At 32.1% G+C, this 19,425-nt stretch overlaps 1 protein-coding gene and 1 long non-coding RNA gene across 5 annotated transcripts in view; one reads left to right on the forward strand and one right to left on the reverse strand.

Moving 5' to 3' along the window:
- LOC127867486 (ras-related protein Rab-3) overlaps positions 1 to 19,425 on the forward strand; it is an 86,169-nt gene that overhangs the window by 14,773 nt on the left and 51,971 nt on the right. The window lies entirely within an intron of this gene.
- LOC127867490 (uncharacterized) lies at positions 11,231 to 12,723 on the reverse strand. The gene is made up of 3 exons (XR_008043514.1): positions 12,510 to 12,723; positions 11,998 to 12,188; positions 11,231 to 11,661 (listed from the first exon to the last, which is right to left on the reverse strand). It is a non-coding gene; the product is annotated as an uncharacterized LOC127867490 (long non-coding RNA).

Raw genomic sequence — 19,425 nt, forward strand, 5'->3', positions numbered from 1 at the left:
TCTGTAATGTCATTGATAGCTCAACTGATATGTGATGTCATAGCTAGCTCTAGTGATATGTGATGTCATTGATAGGTCTAGTGATATGTGATGTCATTGATAGGTCTAGTGATACATGATGTCATTGTTAGCTCTAGTGATCTGTGATCCCATTGATAGCTCAAGTGATATGTGTTGTCATTGGTAGCTCTAGTGATATGTGATGCCATTGATAGCTCTAGTGATCTCATTGATAGCTCTAGTGATACATGATTTCATTGATAGCTCTAGTGATAGGTGATCTCATTGATAGCTCTAGTGATATGTTGTGTCATTTGATAGCTCTAGTGATACATGATGTCATTGATAGCTCTAGTGATACATGATGTCATTGATAGCTCTAGTGATACGTGATGTCATTGATAGCTCTAGTGATATGCTATGTCATTTATAGCTCTTGTGATATATGATGTCATTGATAGCTCTAGTGATACGTGATGTTTATGATGTTATTTGTTTTAATTTACAGTTTACTTTTGCTCTATGCATTTGTGGTAAGCAATTATTTCAAAGTTTTTTTTCACCCATTGAATATGGAAACGGAATTCACTGTTTGGTGGTTTGTAATATATATTACACCAGTATTTGAGTTAAATTATTTCTAGGAATAGACTAGGAAAATTATATTTAGTGTCTATTATCATGGAAACATTCCTGTGATGGTCATCAACAAGTACTAGGGGAAAGCACTTTAAAATCTTTAGTCTTATGTTCTCATTCAGTGACAGTGATAATTAATACTACAGCAAGGTAAGGTATTGTCCTCTGTCTCATTAAATAACAGTGTCTGTTAATAAGTACCTTCATGTAGTGACCCGGGTCTTATTAACCAATCTTGTCAGGCAAAGTAATCATTTATGATAGATATCAGTTTCATTAAACATGTTCATGTCTAAACCTTACCAGACTTCTGCAATATCCTCATCAATAAATCTGCAAGTACCATTTCACAGAGTGCATTTTTTGCAATCAGTTTTAGAGACCTATGGTTAGTAATTATAATAGAACAAAAAGACAAAAAGATACGATCCAGGCTTTGGGAAAACTGGGCCTTATGCATGTGCCTAAAGTGTAGTCCCTGATTAGCCTGTGCAGTCAGCATAGACTAATCAGGGCAACACTACACTTTTACAAAATATTTCCATTAAAGGAAGTATCTTATAAATACAAAGCCAGTTCAGACAGAGAGTGTCTTCCCAGATAAGCTTGTGTGTACAGACAGGGTAATTAGGGACAACACTTTACGCACTTGCATTAAGCTCTGTTTTGCCAAAGTGCGGCTGATATTATTGAAACTGAATTCCTAAAATTGCAGGTATTCCTTATGTCATTTGAAAGTAGGGGAGGCGGAACAAAAGCAACTGTTTGTCCTTTTTTATCTCAAATACATTAATTTTTGCTAAAGGAATTTATATTTACTGACCTTTTTGTAATACAAAATCCACACTTACAGTACAGCTCACGCAAAACCAACAAAGTCCGCGGCGTTGCGCGGCTATGCCGCAGACAGATTCTTTTATTTTTAAGTTTCTCCACGTCCACAACGAGTATTGACTCGGCATGCTGCCGAGGCACTTGGCGATAATTTGCGGAGTGACACCGCGTCTGTTTCTGCCTCGGCATTGATCCGCCGAATCACGCTGCCTCTCAACACACGGCAATTCGCCAAGACAAAATATTTACAAATATTGATTGTTTATTATAGCAAATGTTAAATAATTTTCAAATTAACGAATATTAGTACCAGATACAAATAATACCCTGATATCTTTACTTCTACGCAATTGTTTTAACATTTCGTAAGCTTCTCTGCATCGTAACTTCATACAATTACCATTGGATGTCATCTGTCTAAACAATGATTTTGTAGGTCAGTAACCATATAAAAAAAACTTAAACAGTTTAATCTCGGAAACGAGACTTACTTTAAACATCGAAAAAAAAAGATATCTAGTTGCATTAGAGTTGTGCAAATACACAGACAATACAAATACAACTAATGTTGACCGTTAAAATAAAATCAAATGTTGGTTTATTTTTAAAATGATAACTTTCACTTCGTCCCGATTTTCAGAAAATGACGTGTACATGTTGCATCTAAATTTAAATGTTCACATAGCTTCTGGTGATACACACGTTGTTCATGTAAAATTCATTTGATGGAAAAAATGGCAAATGTTTGTCTTTACAATGTCTTGAGCAATGTTGAACGGAATATGCTTTAGAAAATGGAAGCCATGATAATTCGAAATTATTGTTATTTTAAATGTTTCGAACATAGTTATTTACACTAAACATTAGGCAGTAAATCTACGTTATTCAGTGAATCTTTTTGCATGCATGATTTGGTGGCATTTTGTTTCCTTTTAGACCCCATGCGATTTTTCAAATCATAATCTCTACGTTTTAATACTCGAACTTGTTAGTTTCTGACCATATTATGTGCTACTGAAAATAACCATCGTGACTGTGAATTATGGCCCATACAAGTGGCTATGACCCGTGTTTATAATCCCATAATGTTAGATAAGCACGTGCAATATTAATTATTATGTTGTCAGTACAAAAGTTCTAAATATAAATTAAGTTTTTTATTGGTCGTTGCACAAGAATATGAACAATACACAACACTTGTGTGCAGTCAGTATACAATACAATAATTGTTTCAATAATGAAGGAACTGAAACAGCGTAACGGTAATGATACAGCGTGTTATAATTATATTTTATTCAGAGGAAATGACAATGCCAAATAATTTGCGAGATACCCCGGTACTCAAGTTGAAATTCACAATGAAACTTTTAATGGAAATTTAATGATCTCAATGTTGTACCTGCTACGAAATTTTTATTTACAAATAAATACACCCACGCCAATTTTCGCGCACTTTTTATCAGGACAAAGAAATTCCATGTCAGGTGATTTACGCATGTTGGAATACAACTGTCCTGATTGGGCGCTATTTCATCAAATCTTTAAATAGAATCATATGCCGAAATTCATTTGATACTTTTGAAAATTGCGAACATTTGCGTTTATAACATTCTTGAGCACTCTTATCGTCTATATTACCCATAATTTGCTTTTAAAAATGGAAATTGGGCATATATGGGATTATCGAGTAATTGATAAAGACGGGAGAAGTTGCATGTATGTGATTGAGACAGTTGACACGTATGTATCAGGGAATCCAGAGACTCTGGTTAATACGATTACTACAATCAGTTATGAGTACTCCATGGCTTCAAACTGTAATTGCATAATCAAACACGCAATTATCACTCCTCCAGGTGCGGTATCCTTTAGCTAGGTTCGAACACGGTTTTCTTTTATACGCAGTGTTTATAAAGACAGAAAATACTGTCATGGGCATGGGTGTGAAATACATTTTGAAATTTGAAAATGGAGACTCTTTTATATCTGCTAACAATGCTAACAATCCCATATTCTTCTACAGACAAATTAATGTTATTTTTCGGTAGTGGGGTTTGCTTTGCATGTTTATGTCCGAATGTAGTTAATCTACATTGAATAAACATTATGATTCGGAACTTCTAATCAGTTTCTATCCTAGGTAAATTATAGTTTATAAGATTGTTCGCCGAGTGACTCGGCGTCATATCACCAACAATTTCCTGGGCATCATGCCGATGCATGCCGCGGCGTGTCTCGGGGAAGAGACTTAGCAACCAGATGGTTGATGCCAAGTTGACTCCACAAACACTTGATGTCATCAAACTCCGCAGATTGCAGAATTTTTTGGTTTTGCGTGAGCTGTACTGTATATTATTTCGTAGGTGGTGCACATTTTCATTTAGATTCAAACTCCTGATTACACAAATGTCGCAGTAATTACAATCAATTTCATTATTTATTTGATGTATACGTTTTATTTTTAATATGGATTATAATGATGTAACACATTCAAGAAAATCAACAGATGTTGTATCAATTTAATGTTTGATTGCTCAACTGAGCACAACTTGCTATGGTGTGCTTTTGTGATCTCCTTTTGTCCATCATGCTTTGTCAACATTTACTTCTAGAGACAACATTTATCATCTGATGTTCATGAAACTTGGTCAGATGATCTAGATTATTATATAGACAGTGTCCCAATGATGTCTTGGTTGGTTTTGAAACTGGGTCATGTGAGGTCAAAAACTAGGTAACTAGGTCAAATAAAAATAAAAGCGTGTTTACACTCAAAAAGTCATCTTCATAGTCCAATTTTCAAGAAACTTTGTCTGAACATTTTTTTCAAAAATTGTTTTGGTTGGTGAAAAAAAATTGGTCACTTTGGGTGGTTCCGGTTGATTGAAAAACATGGCTGTCAGGGCAGGGCAGGGCAATTTTCTTCATAAGGCTATGGTTATCCCTTGATAACACTGTGGAAGTCACAATTTTAGTCCAATCATCATCTACTTGGCCAGAACATTTGGTCTAATGATATCTGGGCTGATTTCGAAAAACAGGCCCAATCTGTTGAAAAACATGGACGCCTAGGGAAGTGGCAGTTTTCCTTATATGGCTACTATAAGTAAAATCTAATCTCGGCAGAGATAAAAAATGAATCCGGTCTGTAGAAAAACATTGCTGCCAGAGGTAACCAGGGCAGTTTTCCTTTAATGGCTGCCACTATAGTGAAACTTAGTTATCTTTCTTGAGTTATCTTTCTTGAACTCACTCACTTCTTGAGTTCAAAAATGGTTCCAGTCTGTTAAAAAATATGGCTGCCACAGTTTTAGCTAAGTGCAACTTTTTAACACAGGTGGAAGTTGCTTTATTCTCATGATGATTAAATGTATAGCAAACAAAGAAGTACTGTCATATCGGTGTTATTTTTGGTGGTGATGATAATGGTTTAAGATTGTATTGAATAACTCCAATTAAATATTGCCATCTTTTTTTCCCCAGAATATCACTTTGTGATAAACCCTGAAATACATGAATAACTGTTTCATATGAATGTTATTAGCCCATTCATCAAGTATACAAAGTACGTCAGTTGCTGTAAATAAAATCTCTCCATATGATCTTGAAGTTACTTATTGAACCTTATATAGACAGCCTTTTTTGGAGGAGATAAAACCAGCTACTGGCTAACTGTGTTTACTCTAATATTAATTACTCTATGTTTTTAATATGTACATTCTGTGTTGGAAATATGTATAGGTTATTAGACGTTTCACTGTACAATACGGAGATATATTTGGACAAGCACACAGTTTGTCCAAATACTGTGAAACCATTATTAATCGTCAGGCATTAATTTTCATAAATTTCGTCAGTCGACCGATCGGCGAATTTAAGATCCTAACGAACAATCATGCTCTATGTTTGAACAAAAACAAACACTAAGTTGAACAATATTTTAAAACTTTACCGTAGACATGAGGCATTAAATTCCAACATAATCCATGCACACATTCACTGCTGTTTCGTAATCGTAAGATTAATCCGGTTTTGACACAAAGGGATGTAGATTACACAAGGTATTTAACTGACACGTTACACTTCTTTAAAACGCGTGTGCAGTACAGCTGTATCGAATGCATTGACTTCGTTTATGTAGAATGGTTATGCATTAGCGCTAATTGTTTATAACTTTATTACCCATTAGGTGCATTGTGTTTTTCAGGGGTGTTGCATATTAGTCATCACGCAGCGAATGCCGATGAAAGACAATAAACCAAATGGAAAGATGACGATGTGTTATCAACATGCGTATTTATCACAAATTAATAAAGAATATTTTAATTGCTGTTTGTTGTTTGATTGTTTGCGTTTAACCACACTTATTACCATTTTATATGTATCAATTTATTTATTTTTAAATTATCGACATTATTGATTTATATACCGGTAGTTTACTTTTTAAGACGAACACACACATAGAATTTATAATTTTAATGTTGATATCAGAATAAAAAAGCTTTTTATATGAAAAAAAAACACTTAACAAACTGGAACCTCTTTCGTATAACACAAACAGTTTTAAAACGGTATTGACAGCATTTTAATAAAAATCATACCAACTAGAACACATACCCATACGATTATTATCAGTATGGCAATTATAATAATAGAATAAGACTATAATTGGTAATTGTCTTCGTTGTTACAAACACTCGTTAACGGTTATTCGATCCCACTTGTCCGCTAATCATAACAATGAACGTGTGAATGGCACACATTAAGAGGGTCCATTACTGTTCCTTGGTAACAAAAGACTAGTTAATTGGCATGTGACAAACAGGCCCCACCTCCTGCACTGATTCTTAAGTGTGTTCCCGCATTCGTACCACGAATTTTCGCAACTGCGATTGATCGCGAATATGTATTACACACAAATCGGATATTGACTGACGCATTTTTTTTAAATTCAAAATCAGAAATCGGCGAATTTAAGTGCTGACGAAATCATCATTTTTATAAAAATGACGAAATTTTGTGCTGTCGAAAATAAATGGTTTCACAGTATATCACATATTGTACGGTTTAAACATCTAATAAGCTTTTTATTCTATATTCCTTTCTTTAGCTCTTTGTTTCATTTTAATTTTAATTTGGATTTTTAAAATGCTTTAATTGCATCTATGCAATTTTCAAGACAAGCGCCCATGTGAATTGATTATTGTACATTCTGATACTTTTTCTCGGTAACAGCTTTTATCGCTATAAAACAATGGCTTAGTGCACTTGTACTCAACTGTCCACTATGGAAAAAATACAGACTTTTTGGATCCAATACTGGAATATATATTGGACGGTCACGTGGTACATATGAAGAATGCCGATTGGATGAATTTATTGGATAGAGAATAATTTTATTTATTAAAAGTCTGTCATAATATTTATGTTTCATTAAGTACTTGTATTGGTCTCAAGTTCACCGTCTGAGAATAGTCAGGTCCTCCGAGTATGATGTGAACGTCTTAGGGCCCATGGTTAGCATGAACCAATGATTTTTTCAAACATAAATAATTGATGTCAAATACTTGAAGGAATAATATTTAAGGTTGAAGAAGGCATTTTTTTTTTTTTTTAAAGGATATCTTTGAAAATTATATTTTTATGAATTTTTTGGCAACAAGGGGTAATGCATTAAAAAAAAATGTAATTAATTTTCTGACAAAAAACTGGTGCCATGAGTAGCATGAAACAAAAAATTTTTTAAACATTTGTAATTGATGAAAAATGATTGCAAAAATAATATCTAGGGTCTAATAAAGCATTTTTTATTTTATTTTAATAGGTTACTATGAAAATTCTATTTTTCATGATTTTTTTTTTTGGGCAACAAGGGGTTATGAAATTTAAAAAATGTTACTGGATTTTTAGACCAAAACTGGTACTATGATAATACTATGATGCACTTTGCCAAAACATTTATAATTATATTGTTTATTCTTGAAAATGTATATCCCCTATTCACTAAAAATAACACTTTTGATCAGAAAATTCATATATAATGATGTTTACTTTTATTTTCAAGAAGCATAATGCCTTTTTTAAGTTGTATTCAGCCACAAGTTCTTGTCAGCCACTTAAGGGTTTTATGTTGCCTTTCTTTTACTAAATGCAAAATATTTCTACACTTTGAGACATTCATAAAATATTTTATGCCTTTACAACACAGACAGGCTAATAAATTTATATATCACGTACTTCCATACTAACAGGACCATTTTAGGCGGGCAACCTAGCAACCTTGATTTGTTCAATCTTCCTATCAATCTGTTATATGTGTTATGAATCATTTGTTCGGAGAACATTTAATGTTTGTTACAACTTTTAAATAATTCAATGTTCAAAGTGATATTGTTATTGACCGATAAACCAACATACTGATTAAAAGGGAATATTTTATTAATTATTTGCATTTTATCTTAAATGAGAAATATTTGCCTAAGTGTTTTTCAAACTATAGAGAAATCTATATACAATTAATAATTGACGACGTTTATCAAAAAAACATTTATGAAATGGAAGTATATAAATAAATAATGCAAGTTTTATCAGATATTCGTAATAATTTCCAATATAATTGAGTGTCTGAACAATGTGGATGAATGAATATTTCGGATAAAACGAACACTTGTCTACACTTGAATTATGATTTATTTTTCAATATTTTATGCACTTAAGTTTATCCTTAATGCGTTTTTATAAGCATTTATAGACAGTGTCCCTCCTCAAAATCAAGGAATTATTACTTGTCTTTCATTTGTGTAATGGTATACAATAATTTTGTTGTAGAATATTTGAGAAAAACATTAGAAACGAAACTTGTCAGTGATGAAATTTTCCATATGGTTATGGAAATTACCGATCGTCTGTTTCCGAAAAACAATACGTTACGGTTTCCAAAAATATGATGGTTGTGCCCAAAGATTTTGGTGTTAATGAACATTACTGGTTTATATTTTAATAATTTCGATTCTCATTTGATTAATAGGTAATTTCAAGGCTGATAAACTTGAAATATGCAAGCTATTCTTTCGTTTTGCATACGAATGTCGATACATCTGTACAATCGGTAATTTCCGTAACCACTCGTTAAATTGTAGCAGACACAAAGTTAAATGAAAAAAATTATGTTTTACACTAATATTCTACCTCTTTCTTGCTAAAAACTAATGCATGAATGCTTTTAAAGTAATATTGCATCGTTTTCAGCCAGGAACACTGTCTATGACCGTGAAAAAAAACATAACAAACTTTTTGATTTACGATATTTACTTTATAAATAGCTTGCATGCGGCATGGCATTGCATGTTCCGCAAGATAAATATCTCAACTTTATTTATTGGATGATTTCGGACTGTTTCATCCAATCAGAAAATAGCTTTTAAACGTAATTTAGGCCCATGTTTAGCGAGATAATTAAGTACCACTTTTTATACACTGCCAAATTGTGACATAACAAGTTGCCACCCTTGTTGGTTCATGCGGCATGGTCCTCTTGTTGTTGTTTTTTTTGAAATGGCTGTAGTGTTGACATAATTATGTAAAAAAATGATAGATCTGCAGCTTAGTTTTATTGTGTGATGTACCGATTAAAGCAAATTGGAGTTTGAATTCCTTTTACTGATATCATTTACTGGTTCATCATCATTTTAAGGTGATATTTGTTTTAAGTACTTTAATTTCATTTTAAAAAGCACCAATTTGAATTTATAGATAGATTATTTTTATTCCTAGGACTGAAGTTGATAAAAATGAACAATAGCAAATATTTTAATTGGTACATTTGTAGTTGCATTTTAAAGGGGCCTTTTCACAGATTTTGGCATTTTTTGAAGTTTGTCATTAAATGCTTTATATTGATAAATATAAACATGGGATCTTAAAAGCTCTAGTAAAAAATCAAGAATAAAATTTTAAAAACGGAAAAAAAGTAGCCTGTACCAGGGCTCGAACCAAAGACACCCGGAGTCCTGGAGTAAGTCTGAAGTAAAATCGCATTAGCCCTCTCGGCTATTCCGCCGGGTATACACAGTTTAAGTATTTTATACCTTATATAAGCAATATTTGTAGTTTTGTAAATTTAAACGACAACAACAAAACTCTCAAAATTATTCAATCGTTTCGCATTTCAACGCTTTATAATTTTTAGGTTTTCAAATTGTCAAAAGATTTACCAAACTGTGAAAAGATCTCTTTAAAATGATTTTGTATGTGTAGCACTAAAAAATTGCTCTTGCAAGCTGTTGCAAACAAGTTTGCATATTGAAGTTAATTCAAATAAATCATTTTCAAATTTACATTGGTTTCATAAATATCTACATACAGCCACTTGTTGGGAATAATTTCAAGTAACATTTTCTTGAGTGGGTGTCTTAGTTTTAATGCCCACATTATGAGGTGGGATTATGCCATGCAGGTGGGTCAATAAGCAAGATGATTGTGATATTCTTAGGTAATTGATTTAAATTGATTATTTAAGTAATGATCTACTGTTTTACCCCAGAGGGAATAGTAGAAGACTAAAGTAAATTTTAAAATAGGCATCTATATGTGCGTTAGATTTGAAAAAGGGCAAATGGGAGTTTGAAAGCAGAATTTGGGGGAACAATGTAAGCCTGTAAGTGGCAGATTCAGGGCAAATATTAAAAACTGAAAACAAACGGCATAGTTGTGTTTGTGATGTATTTAAATGAGTTTAATTAATATATTCAATATGTTTACCTTCCAATAATTTTCCGTTTCACTAACATGCTATCACAGTTTACTGTAGAGACTGACAGTCATAATTAAGCAGAATGCCAGTGTACCCCTTGTCAAAAAAGTGAGCAAAATCCGGTTATAACCCAGTTTTAAACTGGGTTTAACCCTGCGGTATTGGCACCGAGCTAAAAGCGAGTCTTTTAAACACACTTTTTGCTTACCGACTTGGTTTTATCTGAGTTGAATCTTGGTTTAACTCGCTTAAAGCCAACATAGTGGTTTTTTTAACCGTCTTAAGTGGGTTTAAAGTGAGTTTTTTTCAGGCATCTGTGTTTAACTCTGCGGTATTTGCACTGTGCTAAAAGCGGGTTTTTCAGACACGCTTTTAGCTTACCGACTGGGTTTTTTAGCTTACCGACTTGGTTTTTTCTGAGTTAAATCTTGGTTTAACTCGCTTTAAACCAACATAGTGGGTTTTTTAACCATCTTAAGTGGGTTTAAAGTGAGTATGATTTTCTACAAGTTGGTTTTTTGAGGTTTTTTAAACATGCTTAGACCAACTTCTATCTGTGAAGTTGGTTTTAAGTGGGTAAAAAGTGTGTTTTTTATGTGAGCTATAAGCAGGCTAAACACGGTTTTTAAGTGAGCGAAAAGTGAGCTGAAAGCACGCCTTTGTTAGTTTTTTTCACAGTGAAAACATGCTTTTAACTCGCTTTAAACCTAGTTATTAACAGTATTTTATCTGTGAAAAAACAAAAGAAATTTGTGGGTTTGGCTAAGTTGATTTTTGTGGGTTTTAACAGTGTTTTAGTGAGTTTTTTTAAGAAAGTAGGTTTTTTGTGAGCCTTTTGTGGGATTTTGCAGTGTGAAAAAAAAAATTTTGGACTGATATGTTCTAGAAAAAATAGTTTTTGTGAAGCAATTACAACAGTTCATTATAAGCCCCATGTGGTTAAAAGGGAAAAAAACACAATGTGTACGAAAATTATGTTTATATGACAAAAATAGTACACCGCAAATTAATACAAACAGATTATTTTTACAATACATTATAAAATAATAGACATTTATGGAAGATTTTAAAGCAAAAGGTTGACCGCAATGGACCACTGCGGGTGGAGTATTTAGACCGCAGCTGCTGCAGAGACCTGGATCTCAGCTGTTGGAGGTACCTGAACCGCAGTGGAATGAGGAACCTGGATTTCAGCTTATGGAGGGACCTTGATGGCATACGGTGTTGGGACCTGCACAGCAGCTACTGGAGAGACCTTGACTGCTAGGGGACCTGGAAAGCAGCCAGTGCAGGGAATTAGACCTGATCTTGGCAGGTGGAGGGACCTGGAAAGCAGCTGGTAGAGACCTGGAAAGCGGGCCCTGGAGCGACACGTAGTTGTACCATTGATGCTGCTTGTGTCCTTCTCCTCTTGAGCATCTCTTATGCCAGTTGATCTGCAAAGGATTAATACCATATCACTTTCAAAAGGGCAAGGCATTCTTCAAACATGTTGATTGGTTATGTTTTCATTCCACTTAACTATGAAATATTGCTGTTATGGTAATCTTGTTGCTTTAATAATAATAAATTTAAGTTATTTGCTTGTTGTTTTTGTTTGTTTATTTTTGAAATTTTAATCCCGTGATCACATGTGACTTAGCACTTTTCATCAATTATTAAAAGAAATTGCGTTTGGTAGAAAATGCAGTTTGAAAATGTACCAAGATGCGTGGTCTCATTTGGCTGTGTGGTCTGGTGGCATTGTAAATGCAATAACCTGTATAGTTTACCTCTCAACAAATCGAGCTTTCTTGGTCAAGGACAGGGCGAGGTTTTCCCACTGTTGTTCCCCTCAAGTTTGCCAGCTTGTGCAGGGTAAAAACCAGGTTTAAAAGTCCATACATCAGGCAGGTGATGATGCACATTCTTTCCAAAGGATCTTCCCATTGATGTCAATTTTGCCTTGTGGCAAGAGTTTAACCTTCAAAATTAAAATATATAAGTTCTAATTAAGTATGAGGGAAAGAAATCCGTTCAGTAATAACCAGAAATAGATATAAATAAAATTTTAGATGACAATAACCATGAAACACAACCATAATTATTCACTGTACACAACATTTACACTTTTTCATGTGTAAGTTTATCTATTTTTGCTTCAAAATGTGTTGTTTATCCTTTAAATTGCAATACAATAACTTATCCATTTACATTTCCCAGTGACAATACATAAATATGATAATGATCATAATTAATTCAATAAACTAAATAAAAAAAGGGGTGAAGAAATGACAATACAAACCTGTTAAAACTGTTCTTCAGTATTCCAAAAACAACAACAGGCAGTTCAACCTCCTTTCCAACCAACTTATTATTGATTTCCACATTGCAGTAAAAAACACATTGTTTTCATCACACAATACTTCATGCTGACAGAATTTCAAGACATTTTACACTACCATTATAAGTCTTTCACTTCATTATATTAATGTTGCTGAATTAAATTTAGCTCAATATTCAATTGCTGACACCATCTTATTTTTCAAAAGTTGTTGTTTTCAAAAAGATAACTTCCTCAGTGCAATAGCCAATCAAAAGCCTTATATCTTATTCCACAGATTTCCAGTCGTTACACCCCCTGGACGTTACACCCCTAGTCATTACACCCTCTAAGCCTGGACATTACACCCACCAAGATGTAAACATAATTGATTAGGTTACTAAGGTGTGATCACACCTACCATGGGGCACACTTCACTTGATTAATGATGTTTCTGCTTTAATGTGTGTCCAATTTTTTGGTGTGAAAAACATTGTTCTTTGATCTTTTCAAATAATTTGTTAATTATCAAAGTGTAATATTAACACCTAAAATTAAAAGAGTTTGTTCACACCATTATTATTAAAATTCATTTGAAGATGTTGTTGTTTGATTTTATGAATTCTAAAGAATATTGCATCTTTATGTCGTGGCAAAAGAATATCAAAAACATCAAAGGTAACAAAGTTAATAAGACAAATACTCAATGCAAATTGTTTTTACTCATTGTCCCAATATATACCAGAACAATTTTAGAGAATATCATACTATAGGTATGCATTGTTACTGTGTCAAAATGCCCCCAAAACAAATACTTTGGTGTATTGATTCAAATTGTAAAAAAAGTTGTTAATAGTTCTGATTTTGCTGTTTCATGTGATAATTGTGGATTATGGCAGCATATTAGATGTGGTGATACCGGTAAGTCATTTTCTTCTTCCTATTATAAACATTGTAGATCTAATATAATTTGAGCTCCATGACATCATGCGATATTGGACCTTAGGGCATTTTCCGTTGTTATCAAATGGTCTTGTAACTGATAAATAATTTAAAACACCAACTTGGTTTAAGCTTATTAGCTGCGCCATTCTTGACCAATTTATTTTTGTAAATACTCATTTATAAACTTTAACCTACACAATTATATAACTTATATTATTATTAGTCTCTATAAAAACATATCCATTAATTATTAATAATTAAGAAACTATTTGTTACATATTAACCAACTACATCATGTGGAAAGTTTGGAATCCTAATAATACTTTCTTATTTTTACATAAATGAAATTCAATTTAATGGTCTTATGGACAATACTGGGTACAACTTGGTATCTGTGTTTTATCTGTTTATATAACTTATATAATTATTAGTCTCTATAAAAACATATCCATTAATTATTAATAATTCGAAACTATTTGTTACATATTAACCAACTACATCATGTGGAAAGTTTGGAATCCTAATAATACTTTCTTATTTTTACATAAATGAAATTCAATTTTATGGTCTTATGATTTACATTTTATTAACAAAAATATTATTTTCCAAAAATATGATATGATATGTAACAGAATGGTATTTATGCAGGAAAAGGGAAATGGGTAGAGACATGAGGGATTATACATGTTATATATATTTTTGTTATCATTCAAATAATAAGTTGGTGTTATGTTGCATTAAGACTCATGCCCCAATTTAGTGTTTTAAATCATTGACACAGTTTTGTGTCATCATTTATGAAACACAGTTTGTAAAACTAACAGTAACACTGGGCCACTTAGATAAACATTGGACCTATTTGGGCCACATTAGGGCCAGACAAAGACCCTCTAACTGTTTATTAGGGGCCATAAAAGATACACAGACTAGTGCCAATTAGGGCCCTCCCATAAACTGTGAAAACATGCTTTGAATGCTACAGAAAGTGACAGATTCCTGTTAATTGTGTTTCAATATAAAACAGTATTTCTTCAATGATCCCTCATTATCAATTCTGACTTTAAAGTTTAATGATATTGTAATTAATGAACTTTGAAGTCTGCAGTAAAATTTTATATATCATACAGTGACAATATGTTACTTCTATTTCAATATCTAACAAACTCACTGAAACCAACAGATATAGGATATTTTTACTTTATTAATACTTGCTTTAAATTAATAATGGGATTTCTTGGCAATTTTATTTTAGTTTTTTTTAATCAATCATAATTTGTATTTTATTTTCAAAGTTATTTCTGTCTGTAAAAAAGTATTTATGATTTAGATGCATATTATAACATTATGGTGAAATAAAAATAAATGTATATAAATTAAGATTGTGTTTTGTTTATTCTAAATAATTATTGTATTTATCATTATTTTATTTTGTTTTCAAAGTTTTTTCTGTCGTTATTATTTATGATTTAGATGCATATTATTACATTATGGTGAAATAAAAATAAATGTATATGAATTAAGATTGTGTTTTGTTTATTCTAAATATGTATTTTATTTATCTTTATTTTTATTTCTTCAAGTTTTTTCTGTCTGTATATTCTTGAAAAAAAGTATTTATTATTTAGATGCATATTGTTACAGTCATTCTGGTGAAATAAAAATTAATGTTTTAAATGATGGCTGCTCAATTAAATAATTTGAGCAACCATTAATCTCATCAGTGTCATCTTACATGACAAATCCAATTAGTGGTTCATAAGTTGATTACACCTTTCTAATCTAATCAATATCTTGGTGGGTGTAATGTCCAGGCTTAGAGGGTGTAATGACCAGGGGTGTAACGTCCAGGGGGTGTAATGACTGGACACCATTCCACACAGCCTTATCTCTAGGCAAACCCCATCAGTAGCCTTATCTACCCCTAGATAATCAGTACCCTGTTTAGCTCTGAATGCCTGACAGATTGTTATCTGTTTATTGTTAGTGGTGTGAAATAAGGGTGTTTTTAGGTATTGTCTTGTTATTTTGTTGACAGTTTATGTAACACAGGTCATGTTTGGCATTTTATTATTTTATTGCAAATTAAGAAAATGGATATGATGGTATCATATGCAAATATCAAAATCTTGCATAACTTATGTACAAAAATAAATAGATTATTTCCAAAATAATGTTTCCAATACCATAATTATTTAAATATGCAGATTTAACAAGTAAATACTGTTTTAAAAAAATATAAACAATCATATGAGATTGTTTAAAAAAAATAAAAAATTAAGACATAAAACAATCATAAGATATTGTTTATAATAAAAACAAACATAAAGAAAAAATTCAAAGTGAAACACAAACTCTTTCATTTTCATGTATAAAACTAAGCTTGACCATTGTTATAGTTTTTGTCAGTGATACTTGTTGTCCATCTGTGAACCTGTGATAATCTGAAAGAGCCATTTTCATCCAATATTCCCTAAAAATTATGGGGAGCACACAAATGTACAATAGGGACAAAGACCTAGATAACACAGATTGGAATCTCTCGTCTCCGCTATAGCGATATGCGATAATATCTATCGGCGGACGCGGGTCACGTGACATTGATTTTGGAGATGCCGGTGTACCTGTAGATTATTCCCTGTTCCAGCTGCTGTCGGCCATTTTCTTATAAAGCAAACAATTATTCTTCGTAATTAGTCGTTAATATTTGATGTCGTAGGGTATTCTGAGCATGATCTGGTTAGTTTATATTATTTTGATATTGTTATTAACAATATTAATGTGTTAATTAGTGTTTTTAGCGCTCGGTTGTCAGTTTGCAGAGCAATGAATGCCTGAAAGCGCAACGTTACGAACTTTACGTAGTGAGCAAAGTCGGTCTCCGAAAAAAGACATATTGAATATTTTGTGTGTGATTAGAAATAAGTATTTATTTTCTGCCTTGATAATTCTTTAGGTTTTGGTAGTTATTATTCTAATTAATTATTAATTTATCGGAATTTGAAAGAGAACACTGGATTCGTTCATTTTCGATAATTTTTGAAAAATTGAAAGGCCCGAATTATTTTTCTATAAACTTCTTCATTAAGCATCACATATTGATAACGTAAGATTTTTATGCTAGGTGAGATGTTAATCTATGTATGATTTATAAAAAGTAGACGAAAATGAGGTATTTTAAAGGATTTTGCCTTTGTACAATTTGTACTATTTATACTGTTATTTCATTCAATCAAGTGGTTTGTATTTTGTTGAAACACTTTTCTATTTTATTTCTCATCCCATATATTTGAAGTAAGATTTTTATGCTAGGCAAGATGTTAATCTAAGTATGGATTTAAACAAACTACAAGAAAATATTCAATTTAAAGGATTTGGCCTTATACAATGTTGGTACAATTTTAAGCTCTTTTCTTCTGTTGTACAATATTGCTGTCAAACGTGTTTTTGTTCTTATTGATAAACTTTTTCATTTTTCATCCCAAATCGATTAAGTCAGATTGTTATGCTTGGTGATATGACATTCTAGGTATGATTAATAAAAAGTAGACGAAAATAAGTCATTTTAAAGGATTTTGCCTTTGTACATTTTGTACAATTTTATACTGTTATTTCATTCAATAATTTTTCACACCTGTCGCAAAAGTGGTTTGTTTCTTTGTGAAAACTTTTCCATTTCTCATCCCATATCGTTGAAGTAAGATTTTTATGCTAGGCAATATGTTTATCTAAGTATAGATTTAAACAAACTACAAGAAAATATTCAATTTAAAGGATTTGGCCTTATACAATGTTGGTACAATTTTAAGCTCTTTTCTTCTGTTGTACAAGATAGCTGTTAAACGTGTTTTTGTTCTTTTTGATAAACTTTTTCATTTTTCATCCCAAAAAGATTAAGTCAGATTTTTTATGCTTGTTGATATGTTAATCTTGGTATGAATTAATTAAACTGGAGGATAATGTTCATTTTAAAGGATTTTGGCCTTGTACAAAGATGGTACAATTTTAAGCTCTTTTACCCTATTATACACACATGTTGTCAAACGTGCTTTGGTTCATTGTGAAAAACTTTGTCATTATTCACCTCAAATTGAAGAAATAAGATTTTTATTCTGGGTAATATGTTTATCTTGGTATGAATAAAAGAACTAGATGAAAGTACAATGCTGTGAGATGACTATAAAAACCACAAATTGTCATTGTTAAAAGCGTAAGCAATAGCAGAGCACACGTTATTAGTTTCAATATTCCCATACTGATAGTCCTGATGTTAAACTTCTGGTACAGACCTATAGTCCCAGTTTATTTCAAATTACCGGTATTCAGTGACTTTAAAGCATCTCTCAGGCTGGCGGATGTTTTCTTTTAATTTTTTGCACTTTTCTCAGTTTTCTTATTTATTAGTTTTGTAATTGCAAAACCTCTTACAGTAAGAAATATATAGTCTTGTATTCTCGTGAACAAATTGGACACACATATATATCTTTCTTATCAACACTAACACTATGTTTATCAGTACAAACAGAGTCATTGTCAGTATAGTCCCCTTCAAAAAGCTCATCAAGGTCTAAATCACTATCACTCCAAGCGAAAAAATCAGGGTCTCTGTTACGCGACATGATTACACAAATGTTACAGAATTTAAAAATGTAAAATCCAAAATATGTACTAGTATGTCCAACTTATAAGATACACAATCGAGAATAGCCTTTTTTTAAACAGTTTTATACAGCATTTCATTGTGTTTATAACGTACTATTATAAACAAGTATATTAAAATCTAACACATTCACAACAAAGACTTACCTTAATTGGACATCACAATGACATATAAAGAATGAATTCGCCGGCCGCGGCCACTGATCACACAATTAAAATCAATCAACAACGCAAACTGATAATTGAAGTAAGAATCCCTTCCTTTAATTAATTCTCAAGAGTAAAGAAAAAACACACAAAGCATCTTCAGTTCGCTAATTGATCCGACGATTTACACGCGCGTGAAAATTTTTTGTTTTTTTCTTTTCGCGAAATCCTAGCCCACGATACTGAAAGCTTAATTTAATTACCAAAAGAAAAAAACTGGATTACAAACAAAACTTTAATAACCTATAACTCATGAATTAAATCTCAATAAAAAGAGAATTAAACAATTGAAAAAAATCTACACAATCAATATTGAAATAAGTCGAACTAAAACCGTTTTTGGATCGAACGATCATAGCATTTATTATACTGTAATGTTGTTTTAATCAGAGACCTAGATCTATGTGTCCACATATATCTATCCTTTTTGAAATAATAATATTTTATAAGGTTTTAACTGTCTGAAATACCAAATTATACAAGAATATTTTATCAGCAAAAGCCTTTCAAATAAACTATTCAACAGCATTCTCGCCGCGATTTGGAAGTTCTTAGCACAATTGCTTCAATGATCGCGGCATTATGAATTCTTATTGTAGGTAAATAAAATCGAGATTTTATAAAAACATAATTACTCATGTTTCTATGAAACTTAATTTTATGAAAATCGGATCATTATTTACCAAGTTACAGCCGCCTTTCTACATTTTCGCATAACTTTTCTCGATAATCGTAGCCGTTGCTACTGACGCGTCGCTATCTTATCGCAATCGTGATACACCGGCTATCTCCGGACTACTCCGATTGATTCATGGAATAAATCGTCTGCTGATCCCAAGTGTTCTTATCAGTTTCTCGACCACGTGACCCCGCCGAGAGATAGCCCGATTAGGCGCGAAGTTTCCAATCTGTGTAATCTATAGGTCTTTGATAGGGACAAAGGCAAACAAGCTGTAAAAAAAAAACCTTTACAATTGACCTGTTTTATTTATGGCTATAAACATTAAACAAAGACCCAGTTGAAGAATTATTGTTTCATTGATGAGTTATATTAATAAACAAAAGACCAACTTGTTGAAAAGTGTGTTAA

Source organism: Dreissena polymorpha, chromosome 2 (assembly GCF_020536995.1).
Source record: "Dreissena polymorpha isolate Duluth1 chromosome 2, UMN_Dpol_1.0, whole genome shotgun sequence".
NCBI classification, from domain to species: domain Eukaryota; kingdom Metazoa; phylum Mollusca; class Bivalvia; order Myida; family Dreissenidae; genus Dreissena; species Dreissena polymorpha.